The sequence below is a fragment of the Rhinatrema bivittatum genome, chromosome 2 (genome assembly GCF_901001135.1).
Source record: "Rhinatrema bivittatum chromosome 2, aRhiBiv1.1, whole genome shotgun sequence".
In the NCBI taxonomy this organism is placed as follows: Eukaryota; Metazoa; Chordata; class Amphibia; order Gymnophiona; family Rhinatrematidae; genus Rhinatrema; species Rhinatrema bivittatum.
This window is the reverse complement of record NC_042616.1, coordinates 627,560,576-627,575,662: the sequence shown is the minus strand read 5'-3', so window position 1 is coordinate 627,575,662 and position 15,087 is coordinate 627,560,576. Positions and strand designations below refer to the sequence as shown.

The 15,087-nt window shown below is 42.3% G+C and overlaps 1 protein-coding gene across 1 annotated transcript in view; it reads right to left on the bottom strand.

The window, feature by feature from the left end:
- The window catches only part of SNTG1 (syntrophin gamma 1), a 2,212,578-nt gene that overhangs the window by 1,608,230 nt on the left and 589,261 nt on the right, over positions 1-15,087 (bottom strand). Inside the window, exon 3 of the mRNA XM_029591258.1 lies at positions 1,411-1,488. The gene's annotated coding sequence lies outside the window, so the exon portion shown is untranslated. The remainder of the gene's footprint in view (positions 1-1,410; positions 1,489-15,087) is intronic.

Sequence of the window (15,087 nt, the reverse complement as noted above, 5' to 3'; positions counted from 1 at the left end):
AAACCACTTAAAAAGACATCTGAGGCACAGAGGTCAAACTGAAAATTTGGTGAATCAATTATTTTACTGATAAGGACAGAGCACAGGGCTAGGAATTGTTCTATTTCAAGTTCTCTTCATTGTTGAAATTATTTAACATTAATTACAAGGTTTCCAATCATAATACCTGTAGTCAGTATCCATGTGCTTCTGGCTTGTAAGTGCAGAATGTTAAATGAGATTAGCATACTTAATAGATTATTAGGTTCCTGATATCTAAGACTGTTCTCTAAAATATGGTCAAGGTAATGTAATATATTTCTTTCTGATGCTAAATGCAATATCTACATTCTAGACTTTAAAGTTTTAATTAAACTAATATTCTTGAACTAATTACTGTAGTCTCTGGTGGTACTTTCTACACTGCTACTCCACAATTGGTTGAGGTGCCTCAAGGTTCTATCACAGGCTCGTTTCTTTTTTCTCTATATGCTTTCTCCCTTGGCACTCTGATCTCCTCGCATGGTTTTCCGTACCATTTTTATGCTGTTGACTCCAGGATGTACCTCTCTGGCAGCAGAAATTTCACCAGAATCTCAGCCTGCTTATCTGACATCACCACCTGCATGTCCCACCACCATCTTAAATTTAAAAAGTTTTGTTTTTTTAATTCTGCACATTTTAGGTATGTGAACCTTCTTGATTGCTTGATAAGGTGGTAGAGAAGTAATATAAATAAATAAATAAAATAACAAGGTCAGTTTTTAAAGGGACTTTTGGGGTAAAGTAGTACTTTACCTGCAGAAATTTCGCTTTAAATAATGACACTTATTCAAACTGTACACAAGTATTTTTATGTGCAAAGAGGAGAGTAAAATTGTGTCTGTGAATCAGTACCCCAAACTGTAAAAAAAAGTCAAGTCTCATGTTGGTTGTCTCTGAATCCAAATTTCTCTTTCCTGCTACCCCCCAATCCCCCTCCATCAAAGCAGAGTGATGTTGCCTTTACATTAAGAGCATCAAGGCTTATTGGTTAAAGGTAGTAATCCCATGCCTTCTGTTAAGGGTAGGAACTGCTGCCTGTGCAGGTTACCCCCATGCTTATCAGTTCTGCAGACCGTAAAAGTCAAGGCCCTCGTTGGTTGCTGTCTTGAACCAATCAATGGAAAAGAGAAAGAAAGTATGAAATATTAACCAGCATAATTTTCCTACAATGTTCTTTTTTATCAATGCATAATTATTATGTAATGCAAATATTGTACAGATATATAGTTTACTATATAGTGGAAGAATTCATGAACATGAATGGGATAGGACACTGCACCAGACACTGGTTTCGCCAATCTTCACTATCAACCACCTATATATAGCACCAACAATAGCCAAACACATTCCACTCCTTGCAAAATCCTTATTGTCCTTTTTATTTACCTTTTCACAGTAGAGAGGTTAGCTGTTCTCCGTAAAGCAGTTTGGAGATAAAATCCTCTTCTTTCCCATGAGATTCACCTGTATAAAGAATAAATATATCAGCAAACATTTTCTTTGAAACTGTATAAAAACAATACAACCTCAATCAAAAACCACAATGTCAGAATTTTGTAACTGCCCACATACATTACATTTCAAATACACACTTAAGTTTGTACACATTTTCAAAGGAAAGGTATACTCATACTTTTTCTTTTGAAAAGGATCCCACCCAAACTATCTGCACAGAATTATACCAGCTAAATTGTGGGCAGGTATTTTTCAGGAAAGTTTATATATATATATATACATTATAAAATGAAAAAGTAGGCCCACAAGTGCAAGCCCCTCCTTAACAATGCGCTAGGAATGCCTTCACTTGGTCTAGGGAAAGTTATGTGCGAACATGAAATAGTCACTTAAGTTTACCCATCTATAGAAATGAAATGAAACATAGAAATGACGGCAGAAGAAGACCAAACGGCCCATCTAGTCTGCCCAGCAAGCTACGCACTTTATCCATTTTTTTCCCCTTTTTTTCTCTCCCACCTGTTACTATTGGCTTCCAGTACCCTCCAGCCCTAATTCCCCTCCACCCCACCACCAATTTAGAGAGCAGCGCCGTATCTGCATCCAAGTGAACGTCCAGCTCAATTAGGGGTAGCAACCGCTGTAACAAGCAGGCCACACCCTTACCCCATACTCTTACCCACCCCTGTTTTTATTTTTGTTTGTTTTTTTTGTTTTTTGGGTTTTTTTGGAGATAGCAGCCCTCCATCCTTCCGCTCCGTGAAGGTGGAACACCAACTGCTGGCCACTCGCATCTCGCTCCGTGAATGCCTCTGTGGCTACTGCCGCTCCGTGCAGTGTTTGAATGCCTCTGTGGCTACTGCCGCTCCATGCAGTGTTTGAATGCCTCCTCTTTATTCACGCCCTCTAGACTTGATGGATCCACAGTGTTTATCCCACGCCCCTTTGAAGTCGTTCACAGTTTTAGACTTTACCACTTCCTCCGGAAGGGCATTCCAGGCATCCACCACCCTTTCCGTGAAGAAATACTTCCTGACATTGGTTCTTAGTCTTCCTCCCTGGAGCCTCAGCTCATGACCTCTGGTTCTGCTGATTTTTTTCTGACGGAAAAGGTTTGTCGTTGTCTTTGGATCATTAAAGTTTTTCAAGTATCTGAAGTCTGAATCATATCACCCCTGCTCCTCCTCTCCTCCAGGGAGTACATATTTAGATTGTTCAATCTCTCCTCGTATGTCATCCGATGAAGACCCTCCACCTTCCTGGTCGCCCTTTTCTGTACCGCCTCCATCTTGTCCTTGTCTCTTTGTAGATACGATCTCCAGAACTGAACACAGTACTCCAGGTGAGGCCTCACCAAGGATCTGTACAAGGGGATAATCACTTCCCTTTTCTTACTCGATATTCCTCTCTCTATGCAGCCCAGCATTCTTCTGGCTTTTGCTATCGCCTTGTTGCATTGTTTCGCAGACTTCATATCGTTAGACACTATCACCCCAAGGTCTCTCTCCTGCTCCATGCACATCAGCCCTTCTCCCCCCATCGAATACAGTTCATTCAGATTTCCACTCCCCATATGCATGACTCTGCACTTCTTGGCATTGAATCTCAGCTGCCATATCTTCGACCACTCTTCCAGCTTCCTTAAATCCCGTCTCATTCTCTCCACTCCTTCCGGCGTGTCCACTCTGTTGCAGATCTTAGTGTCATCCGCAAAAAGACAAACCTTACCTTCTATCCCGTCCGCAATGTCGCTCACAAATATATTGAACAGGACCGGTCCCAACACCAATCCTTGTGGTACACCACTTAAAACCTCCCTCTCTTCAGAGAGAGCTCCATTTACCATCACACATTGTCGTCTGTCCGTCAACCAGTTTGCAATCCAGGTCACCACCTCGGCACACACTCCTAAGCTTCTCATTTTATTCACCAGTCTCCTGTGCAGGACCGTATCAAAAGCTTTGCTGAAATCCAAGTAGATGACATCGAGTGCTCTTCCTTGATCCAATTCCTTGGTTACCCAGTCAAAAAAGTCAATCAGATTTGTCTGACAGGATCTTCCCCTGGTGAATCCATGCTGCCTCTGGTCCAGCAATTCTCCCAACTGTAGATAGTTCACTATTCTCTCTTTCAACAGTGACTCCATTACTTTTCCCACCACTGAAGTGAGGCTAACCGGTCTGTAGTTACCAGCCTCCTCTCTGTTCCCACTCTTGTGAAGCGGAACCACCACAGCTCTTCTGCAATCACTCGGCACCACTCCCGTTTCTAGGGGAGTGGTGCCGAGTGATTGAGGGATCAATTTTGTAAAAGGCCATTTCTACAGCTAAAAGACTGTTTTATTGCAGAAGTCATTTTGAAAACTCAAACAAATTGCATGGTGATACATTTCCTATGTGTCTATATTCCTGTGGTGGAGTATTTCATTACCAAGGCCTTAAGTGTGTGGTGACAGAGCACATACAGGTAAACATGAGAAGGGGTGACAGATCAGCAATTGCCCTGTACAGAACTATAGATTTTTCATTTGGGATCACTGTCCCTAATGGAATGAATGCAGAAATTGAACATGGGTGCTCTTATGAGTTGTTTGTACTCCCTCATGTGCCTTCCCTGTGAAATTGGTATCTTCTTTGGAGATACACAAAGAGAGGAGATAGCTTGGCCCATAAGAATGTTAATGTTGAGAGATGCTAAAGTGGCTCCTTCATAGGAGATCTCCTTCTGCATTATGATAAAACATTATTTGATTGGTTGCAAAAAGAGTAAGTTACTTCATCAGTTGACATTTAATACGGGCAAGGATACTCTATTTGAAAGAGTAATCAGGAACGCTGTCTTCTGAAGTAAAACAAGGTGTGATGGGATAGTCTAAGAAACTCCTGAGGCAGATGCTATATTAAAATGGGGTCTGTGTGAGTTTTGACAATTTTCATTTGACTCATAATTAATCATTTCTGGGAAGTATGTTTTTTACTTATCAATTTTATTACAACAATGTAATTTTGATTTTTGTAGTTATTGAGTAGATGCTAAATTCTGCTTTTTATTTGCATAAAAAATTAACATTGCTTAGAAGCGATTTTACTGTTGGAATTAAAGTTTAAAACAAATGAGTCGGAAGGGACATCTCTTTGAAATTCATATTTATGAGCATCCTTAAATATACAATTTTCTAAATGTTTGGAGCCTGATCTTCACCCCATTGTATGAAAACAATATAAACCATGGGGCTTCTGTACTAATCATCATTAAAACAAGCATGATAACACTTGTTACCTGATGGTTATAACACTAGTGGTACATCAGCTTTTATCTTCCAATGTACTAAACCAGTGGTTCCCAACACAGTCCTTGCGGACCTCCAGACAGATAGGTTTTCAGGATATCCACAATGAATATGCATGAGGTAGATTTGCATGCACTGCCTCCAGTGGTTTGGAAACCACTGTACTAAGTTAATGAGACACAGAATACAGCCATATTAAATACAATATAGATATTATAATATTACTGTATTTGGCAGCTCAGATTCCTCCTTGCTAACTTGTTCAAAATGAAAGGGCTGATTAACATGGACAACTTCCCCTATTTATCCTCTCCCTCATACTCCAGATTCAAATAAGAACCTCCAGAAATATCCAATAATCCTGAACACAAAAACTGACAAGGGCCCATTGACATTGAACCTGATCAAATTCATCCCCAAAGCCATCTTACATGGCAGGAGAGATTTGATTTTGCAACTGCCAGCTGCAGCACCAAAATCAAAATAGCACCTAATGGCACCACATACTCTAAGATCTGCATCATGGCATGAATCCTCTCTGCATGAGTTGACATAACCACACCTTCTGATGATCACTAATGCTTGGGTAACTACCTATCTGGACCTTAGAAACACTTTCTCCATTTGTAAGAAGCAGTATCCTCCTCTTCCCTTGTATGTTTCATTTCCATTTGACTGCTGGTAGTCCCTTGTAAACAGTCCAGGATCTCTCTACTTCTAACCAATTCCACTTCCAAAAAGTTAAACAAAAATCCCACCAATATCACTTCCTTCTTCAATTCCACCTCTTCAATGTTTTGACCAGATAACTGTTCAATTCTTCCATCTGTGTTGGACATCTGTAGACCATAAGAACATAAGACTAGCCATACTGTGTCAGTCCAAAAGTCTGTCAAGTCCAGTATCCTGTTCTTTCTAACAGTGGCCAATCGAGGTCATAAGTACCTGGCAAGATCCCAGGGATTAGCAGTGAATTTCCCCAACTCCACCTTAATAATGGTTTATGGACTTTTCCTCCAGAAACCTCCAAACCTTTTTTAAATCCAGCTACACTAACAGCATTTACCATGTCCTCTTGCAACTAATTCCAGAGCTCAGTTAGCATCGAGTGAACAAATATTTTTTTCTAGTTGTGCTACATGTGCTAATAGCAACTTCATTGCATGTCCCCTAGTTTTTGTACTTTTTGAGAGAGTAAACAAATAATTTATGTTCACTCGCTCCATTCCACTTACTATTTTACAGACCTCTGTCATATCTCCTCAGCCATCTCTTCTCCAACCTCTTTAGCTTTTTCTCATAGGGGAATAGTTCCATCCAGTTTCAGTCACCTTTCTCTGTACCTCTTCTAATTCTGCTATCTTTTTTGAGATACGATGGCCAGTATTGCACACACTACTAAATATGTGGTCATACCATAGAGCAATACAGAGGTATTAAGATATTCTCTGTCTTATTTCCTAATCCTTTCCTAATAATTCCTAGCATTCTCTTTGCTTCCTTGGCTGCCACCACACATTGAGCAGATAATTTCAACATATTATCCATGATGATGCTTTTTCCTGAGTGGAAACTTGCATTGTGTAGCTATAAATTAGATTGTTCTTTACTAAGTACATCACTTTGCACTTGTCCACATTAAATGTTATCTGCTATGTCAATGTCCTGTCTCCCAGACTTGCAAGATCCTCTTTCCATTTCTCACAATCCTTTTGTAATTTAACATCTTTGAATAGTTTTGTGTCAACTGCAAATTTGATCACTTCACTCATTGTTCCCTTTTCCAGGTCAATTATAAAAATGTTAAAAAGTAGTGGTCCCAGAACAGATCCCTGGGAACTCACTATTCACCTTTCTCCATTGAGAAAATTGACCATTTAGACCTACTCTCTGTTTTCTATCTTTTAACCAGTTCCCATTCCACAATTGGACACTGCCTCCTATCCCATGTTTAATTTCTACAGAGAACTCTCATGAGGGAATTTGTCAATAACTTTCTGTTAATCCAGATACACTATATATTAACTGGCTCACAGTTATCCATATGTTTATTTATACCTTCCAAAATAATATAGCAGATTGGTGAGGCAAGACTTCCCTTGCTGAAACCCATATTGGCTTTGTCCCATTAGAGTATGGATCTCTGCTTGTTCACTAATTTTACTTTTTATGATACTTTCTACCATTTTACCCAGCACTGACAGTAAACTATAGTTTCCTTGTATGTAGTTTCCTGAATCACCCTGGAACCCTTTTAAAAAATAGGCATTATGTTGGCAACCCTCAAATCTTCAGGTACTGTAAATTATTGTAAGGATAGTTTACAAATTACCAATAGTATGTTTGCAATTTCATTTTTTAGTTCTTTCAGCACTCTGGGATGTATACCATCTAGTCCAAGTGATTTACTACTCTTTTGTTTGTCAGTTTGCCTTATTATATCTTTCAGATTCACTGAGATTTGTTTCAGTTCCTCTGAATCATCACCTTTAAATAGCATTTCTAGCATGGGTATCTCCCTTATATCTTCAGTAAAGACTAAATCAAAGAATACATTTAGTTCCTAAGTATCCCTTTTAGCCATTCATTAGTCCAACTGACTCCCTTGTATGCTTTCTGCTTCAAATATACCTGAAAAAGTTTTTATGAGTTTTGTTTCCATGACAAGCTTCCTTACAAATTCTTTCTTTGCCTTTCTTATCAGTTCTTTGTATCTAACTTACTAGCACTTATGCTGTTTCTAGCTTTCTTCATGTATTTCCCTTTTCCATTTTTTGAATGAGCTTTTATCTATAATAGCCTCATAGTCTCTCTCACCTCACCTTTAAACAATGCTGATAATCATTTAGCCTTCTTTTCACCTTTTGTAATTCATGGAATACATCTAGTCTGGGCTTTCAATATGGTATTAGTGCGTACTAACTCAAAATTAAAAACACTCTGCACATCCCCAGTATTTTGGACAAATGCCACTGCTGGTACCAATTTGCCACCTTACAGTTCCTCAGGGTATTCATGACAATATTGGTGCTATTTTGCTGCTCTTTTTGTGCCTGGGGCTATTTATCCCACTTTTGTTGGTACACTTTGCCTTTCTCACAATGCATTGGGGTTTTGATGCCACTGGTGCTGTTAGCCATACCCTGTACTCTATACCTACAGGGTTTTGTTGTCACTGTGCTGTTTTCCATACCCTGTACTTTGTGCCTCAGGGTGTTCATGTCATTGTTGCTGCTGTTTTATTACTCTTAGGTATCTTATTATTGATGCTCTTTGCTCCTCTTTTGCTGACCTATGGTGTTAATTCATGCCATTTTTTGCTGCATCATCCATCTAACTCAGCCTTGCGGTATTACTGTTCATTCCACTGCTGCTGCTGCTGCTGCTTCGCTGTTCATTCCACTGCTGCTGCTGTTTCATCCCTCTACCTGTTTCTTGAGGTGTTCATCACACTTCTATTGTTGCTGCTAACTCTCCCTTCTTAGTATGTCTTGGTATTTCATAACACTGTTGTTGTTGCTTTGTTGATCTTTAACTGTCTTGTGGTGCTCATGGCACTATTGTTGATAGCCTTGGTTCTTTTTAAGGTGGCTTGTGATGTTCATGCCACTATTGTTGGTATCCTTTCCTCCTCTGAAGGAGCCTTAAGATGTTCATGCCACTACTGTGGCATGCTATTTTTCCATAAATTGTGCCATTATCTATGGAAAAAAATGCTACTACTACTACCAGGCACTGGAAGGCATTTACTAGAGCAGACACTAGCAGTGCAGCAGCGTGGCATGCTTTTGAACAAGAGAAGTATATGTTTGTATAATTCAGCCTCTGCCTGTGTGTGTGTGTGAGTATGTGTGTGTGTGAGACTGTTTCAACACTAGTGTATATATGTGAGAGCAGTGAGTAAAAGCAGTACAAATGTGAGAACAGTGAGTCAAAGGAGTACAAATACTACTTGTAACAACACACATCCCTTTCCTTAGACAATGCAGCTCCTGCTGCTGCTGCTGCTGTTTTAACCCCTTACTGTGCCTTGAGATGTTCATCTCACTGCTGCTTCACCCCTCTCACTGTGACTTGATTTGTTCAAGCCACTGTTGCTGTTTTGTTGCTTGCTAATGTACTATTGTTGCTTTTTAGATACCCTGTGGTGCACATGCCAATATGGCTGGTGCCCTTTGCTCTTCTCTAGGTGCCTTTGGGACTTCATATCACCTTTTTTTTTTTGTGTGTCCCTTGTCCATCATTCTTGATATTGTGAGTCACTGCTTTATGTATCTTATGCTGCTGTGATATCTTCATATCAATATATGTGCTGCTGTGAAACTCTATCAATGCCTTGGGCTGCTCATGCCACAATTAATGCTGCTTTAAAACACTTTTAGTGCATTTGGATCTTAATTCCACTGTTGTTGGTGGTCTTTACCTTTATTTTGGATCCTTGGAATTTTCTTGCCACTCTCGCTGATACTTTGCTCCACTCATGGTGCCTTGGGATCTGACTGCCTCTCCAGGGCAGATCTATAATGAGGCAGGCTGTAGCGGTTGCCTCAAGCGGCAAACTTTTGGAGTGGCAAAAACACCAGGCAGCTGCTTTACCTTGCCACTGGATTGGTTAGTTAAATGTTGGTAGGGTTTCCAACTTCCGCTGATGACCAAAAAAAAAAAAGGAGGCCCTGTGCACGATGGGTGGAGTCACCCTGCCAGTGGCAGGAGGAGGAGAAGCTCGGACCTTGTGCCACTGCAGAGCTAATCCCACTGGTGTCTGGAGGAGCTCGGGCCTTGTGTCGCTGGTGACAGGAGGAGAAGATCGGGCTTTGCTCCACTGGCAGAGCCCATCCCAATGGCAGCACAAGAAGCAGGAATTGCTGATGTCTTGGTATGCCCGACTGAGTAGGTAGCATTAACTTTTTAAATAGGATTTTTACTGTTTGATAGGGATGTGCAGAGCAAAATTTTATGTTCATATTTTTTATGTCCGAAAGGGGGTCCCACTTGCGGCCAATATGGACATAAAAAAAATCCAATGAGTTGGGTATATGTACATATGTGCAAAAAAAAAATTTAAACCCCCTCACCCTCCTTAATCCCCCCCCCAGACTTACCACAACTCCCTGGTGATCGAGCGAGGAGTGAGGACGTCATTTCTGCAATCCTTGGCGAGAAGCATGTGACGTCGGTGGCACGTCGAGTGACGCGGCGTCACGTGATTCCCGGCTCGTTCGCGCCGGACGGCTCGTTCGGCCCAAAAAGAACTTTTGGCCAGCTTGGGGGGGCCTCCTGACCCCCCCAAGCTGGCCAAAAGTTCTTTTTGGGCCGAACGAGCCGTCCGGCGCGAACGAGCCGGGAATCACGTGGCGCCGCGTCACTCAGACGCGGCGTCACGTGATTCCCGGCCAGCTTGGGGGGGTCAGGAGGCCCCCCCAAGCTGGCCAAAAGTTCTTTTTGGGCCGAACGAGCCGTCCGGCGCGAACGAGCCGGGAATCACGTGACGCCGGCGTCACTCGACGTGCCGCCGACGTCACATGCTTCTCGCCAAGGATTGCAGAAATGGCGTCCTCACTCCTCGCTCCATCACCAGGGAGTTGTGGTAAGTCGGGGGGGGGGGGGATTAAGGAGGGTGAGGGGGTTTATATTTTTATTTTGGCTCAACAATCGCGATTTCCCACATATCGAACATATCTATGTTCGATATGTGGGAAATCCGATCGTTTATGTCGAATCAATTTTTTAAGTAAAAAAAAAATATGAGTTGCGTTTTACTAATGCGGTCAATCCGAATGCACACCCCTACTGTTTGATGGCTGGCAGTGAGTGCTCTTTTAGTATGGGAGGTTTACTAATATTTTGTAATTGTAATTCAATTTACCCTGGGCTTTCTGAGGACAGAGCCCATACTCAACATGCATTACTATATGCCTAATATCTTATGCATTCCAAGTGTTCTTTTTCCAGGGTTATGATATTTTGTGATATTTTTTACCTCAGAAGACTGTACTCTCAATGTCCTTCTCATGTAAAATTGATTATTATAAATGCAGAATTTTTTATTTAATGTGATGAGGGCAGGGGGGCATTTTCTCAAGGCTGTAAAGTTTGCCTAGGGTGCCTAATGCCCATGCACTGGCCCGGGCAGAGTGTGCCGGAGAGAGTGTGCCACACACAGACCACCAGCATTCACCCGTCTTCCACTTCTCCAGAAAAAAATGCTGGAGTAAAAGTGGTAAGTAGGTCTTAGGGTTCCTGGGTGTATGGCAGGGTTGCCAGCTTCCTAGAAACAATATCACTGGCACTATTTGCTACTCCTTTGGGAACTCTGACCCCTGATTTCCCCCTTCTGAGGCGTTTGAAATCACCGAAAGGGCCAGACTGCAAAGAGACCTCCCCTTGCCCCTCTCGATAATTGACTTGTACTGTGCCATCTCTCACCTCAGGCAGCAGATTGCCTTGAGCCCCCCTGCTGCCTCTGTTTGGGTTTCCTTGCCCTTCCATGATGCCTTGAGCAATTCATGGCATTTTTTATGCTACTTTGACACAGTCTTGGTCTCCTGGAGTACTCCACCCATAAGTTTTATTACAACTTTTAAGAAAACCTCAGATTTAGAGTCAAAAAGTGATTACATTGCTTCCCCCATTGACTTTAGTGGGAAATAAATGAACAAATGCACAAACAAACTTTTATTTTTTTCATTTTAAAATGAACAAAATAATTTATGGGGCATATAAAATGAATTAACAGACTAAAGGAAACATTTTTTTTTCTGCACACATCCCTTCCAGAATCCACTTAAACCCTTTAACTCCTAGTTCCTGGGTTCTTTAGTGGAAATTGAGGAGATTTTCTGGATGCTGTGTTTCTGCTCTAAATTTAGACAATTATTTAATCTCAATTATCCCCTTTTTCAGTGCAGGCAGCTGATGGCTGATAATAGTGCAAGATCTAGACCTCCAAAAAGTCTGCCGAAGGACCACAGCCTCCTATTTATTATACTGAATTATTTCACTTAGGTCAATCCTTTTAATATGAAATATATGTGGATTTGTAAATCATCACTCAAAATATTTTTGGGATAATTTTCAAATAACCCTCTTAGTTGTAAAGTATGTGGGCCCTTATAGTACCTGCATTTTGCAAATGGCCAAGAGGGGTAAAATACTGCTTACAATTTCACAAATGTCATGCATGGGCACTGTTTTCATCCCTTGAACTAAACATCTCTAAGGGAACACCTCCTCTACAATTGGCTGTAACTATATGCTTTATGGAGGAGATCATGCATATTTTTAACCCAGCTGAGGATGTCATTTTTCATACCAAAACAAATTAAAATGAAATTAAGCAAAACAAAAAAAAAAAAAACTCCCCAAAAAGATATTCATGACAAAAATTACCCAAAAAAGGAAAGAGGAAAAACTAAAATGAAATTTTCAGCTATGCATACCCTTACTAAATTTTGCTCTGACTAAAGCACAGAATTGTAATCATATATTTGTAAATAATCAAGGCAATAAGGGGAATTCATCAAAATCTTTATCTACTGATTGGGTAAAAGTAGTGCAAGTTTGATAAATTTTTATATATGCATCAAACCCCTACTTTTACAGTCCAGGTTTAATTATCTAGATTGATATGCCAGTATACATGTCTGAGAGATTATAGTAAGCAAAATATATTTCTAAAAGGAGATGTTCATGACAATGATTTTGTAGATAATTCCTATGATGCTTCTTAGAATCCAGTGAATAAACAGAGTCTTTTCCCCACCATGCTTTATTTTTAGAATCCCTTTGAATCGAATGGCTGTTGGCATTCTCCAGGCATGGAACACATGTGAATATGTCAACTACATTTTTGTCTCCTTAGGGAATATTCAAAATTGATCTGTTTTCCTTTCAGTGCCTATGGAAAAAATCTTTATTGAATAAGGACCATTTTTTTCTTATTGTAGATCTGATATTATCTATTTATCTATTTATTCATTTATTTGCCTACTTATTTATTTGTCTATTTATTTGTTTAATTAAAAGAACTTGTTGCCCACAGCCTCCAGTGTTCGGGGTGGGTTACAATAAAACATTCACAATAAAAACAAGAGCATAATCATATGAGATATATGTTGCGATCCCCCCTGTTGCTGCGCTACAGGTGGTCTCTTACCTTCCTCCCGGAGGCCGCTTCGAAGCCAGGGCCTCTTCTGTGCACCATCTGGGACTTGCTCCAGGGCCTGAGAGGCCTAGCTGTTCCTGTGGCCTGCCTGTGGCTTGCATGCCTCTGTGTTTGGACTTCCTGTTTGGCGACGCCCTTCTCCTAGGGGCCGACCCGCAGCTCTCTACACCATTTATAGGGCCAGCGGTGGGCGGTCCTGGCAAGCTCCTCCCAGGGAGTTGCCTATAACCTCCAGTATATAAGGACTTTCTTGTCATTTGCAACTGGCCTTCGGATTGTGCATTCCAGTCGCCTGTAACCTTGCCGATCCAGGTCCTCCATGTATTGATGGCTCCTTGTCCTGTCTCGGACTGGATATCCACTACTTGATGTGTTCCTGATGTCCTGTTCCAGTTCCGGTTGTTCTGCCCTGTGTCTTCATCTGGTTCCTGAGCCTTCTGTCCTGTTGGGCGCTGGAGTGGCCAACAGGAGGGATTCGTCCCCCGGGCTCTTGAGCTTCTGTTCCTGCCAGCCGACGGGGCTTCGGATGTCAGTATCCCAGCATCAGAGTTCCTGCTCGCCTGGATCTTCCCTGCACCCTCCTTTCCTCAGCGTCGTCCGCGACCAGCCTTCCTGGGCTGTGTAGGGCGCGTCTGGGACGGGGTGGTCCGCGACTCAGTCCCGTGGGTGGGCTGAGTATGGCGCCCTGTTGGACAGTGCCATGTCTCCTTCCAGCCCTCCTCTTCAACGTCTTGCTTCAGCCTGTCTTGGATGTCTGCTTCAGCCCTGTCTGACGTCTTCTGTGTAAAGGACTTTGTCTGCCCTCGCCTCTGTCCGGCCTGCTGCCCATTGCCGTTCCCAGCGGCAGGTCCGAAAGGGCCGGGAACAGTCGGAGGACCGTTCATCAGTCAACTTCCCACTGTTGGCTACCATGGGCGTGCAGGTCCGGCTGAGGGTCAGACTCTGTGCCTGCTTCTGTACCCTCCTGGCTCCCCATGGCTGCCCAGCTCACCTCCCACGGTGTGGCTGGGGCTCCTCCCTAGCTTTCGCCGTGGCCCAAGGGCTCACCACCAGCTCGAGACGACCGCGCCCGCGCGCGATCGTAACAATATATATGACAAAAAACAAAATACAATCTGAGCACTGTGAGCTATACACAGCATTAATCAGCCAAAATGGACCAGGCAAGATCTGAAAAATAATAAAACTGGACAGACGTGACTGTGGCAGGGCTGGAAAAAAATTAGGAATTGCTGATGAATAGGCAGCTTTTCATAACTTTCTTGAAGACCTTGGCACTGGGTATTGATCTAATAGATGGAGAAATAAAATTCCAAATGGTGGGACCTGCAATTGAGAAAGCTCAGTCTCAGTTTGCTACTAATTTGGTGAGTCTGGGGGATGGAATTTCGAGCAAGTTTTGATTTGATGACCTTAAATTTCAGGGAGGGACATAGAAATGCAAGATTGAGAGCAACCAAGGACTGGTGATATTGTGTAACAGATTGTGTATGTTGGATATTATGTTATATGTTTTATGCCTTTGGACCAGGGCCCTGTGTAGGGAATGCAACACTCGAGGATGTGGATGGATTATTATAGTGTGGTTATATGCTTGGGAAGTCTTTAATTCTATGTGTGGTGTTAGTGTTGGGTAATACTGGTAGGTGGATGGCACATTTTGGTTTGCATTGTGTATTTATGAGTGTGAGGTGGTGTACTGTGTTTGAGTAGTTGGGCATTGCCACCGGTGAGTGATTATAGTCATGGTTCGTATTGTGTGTTTGTGAGCGTGAGGAGGTGTGTTGTAAGTGATTGGTTGCTCTATGCGTCTGTGAGCGTGACTACGTTTAGCACGTCTGATAGGTGGGGCCATCGGCTAAGATGCCGGTGAGCAGTGATTAGAGTTGTGGTAGGTGCAGGTAGTTTTCAGGTGAGACGTGTGCATTTTGATTTGGGTGGAGGTTATGTGGAGGATGTTGATTGGTTCTGTTGTGATTACTGTGGTAGTGATACAGTGGACCCTTGGGCCGGGCTGCAAGGAGGCTTCCTAAGCAGACCGGGAGGCGGAGTCTATGGGTCTGGCAGGGCTTCACCCGGGACCCAGAATCCCCCCGGGAGGAGCCCGTAAGGAACCGGGGCCTTGGGACTTAGGCTGAAGGTGGGCCGCAGAGGG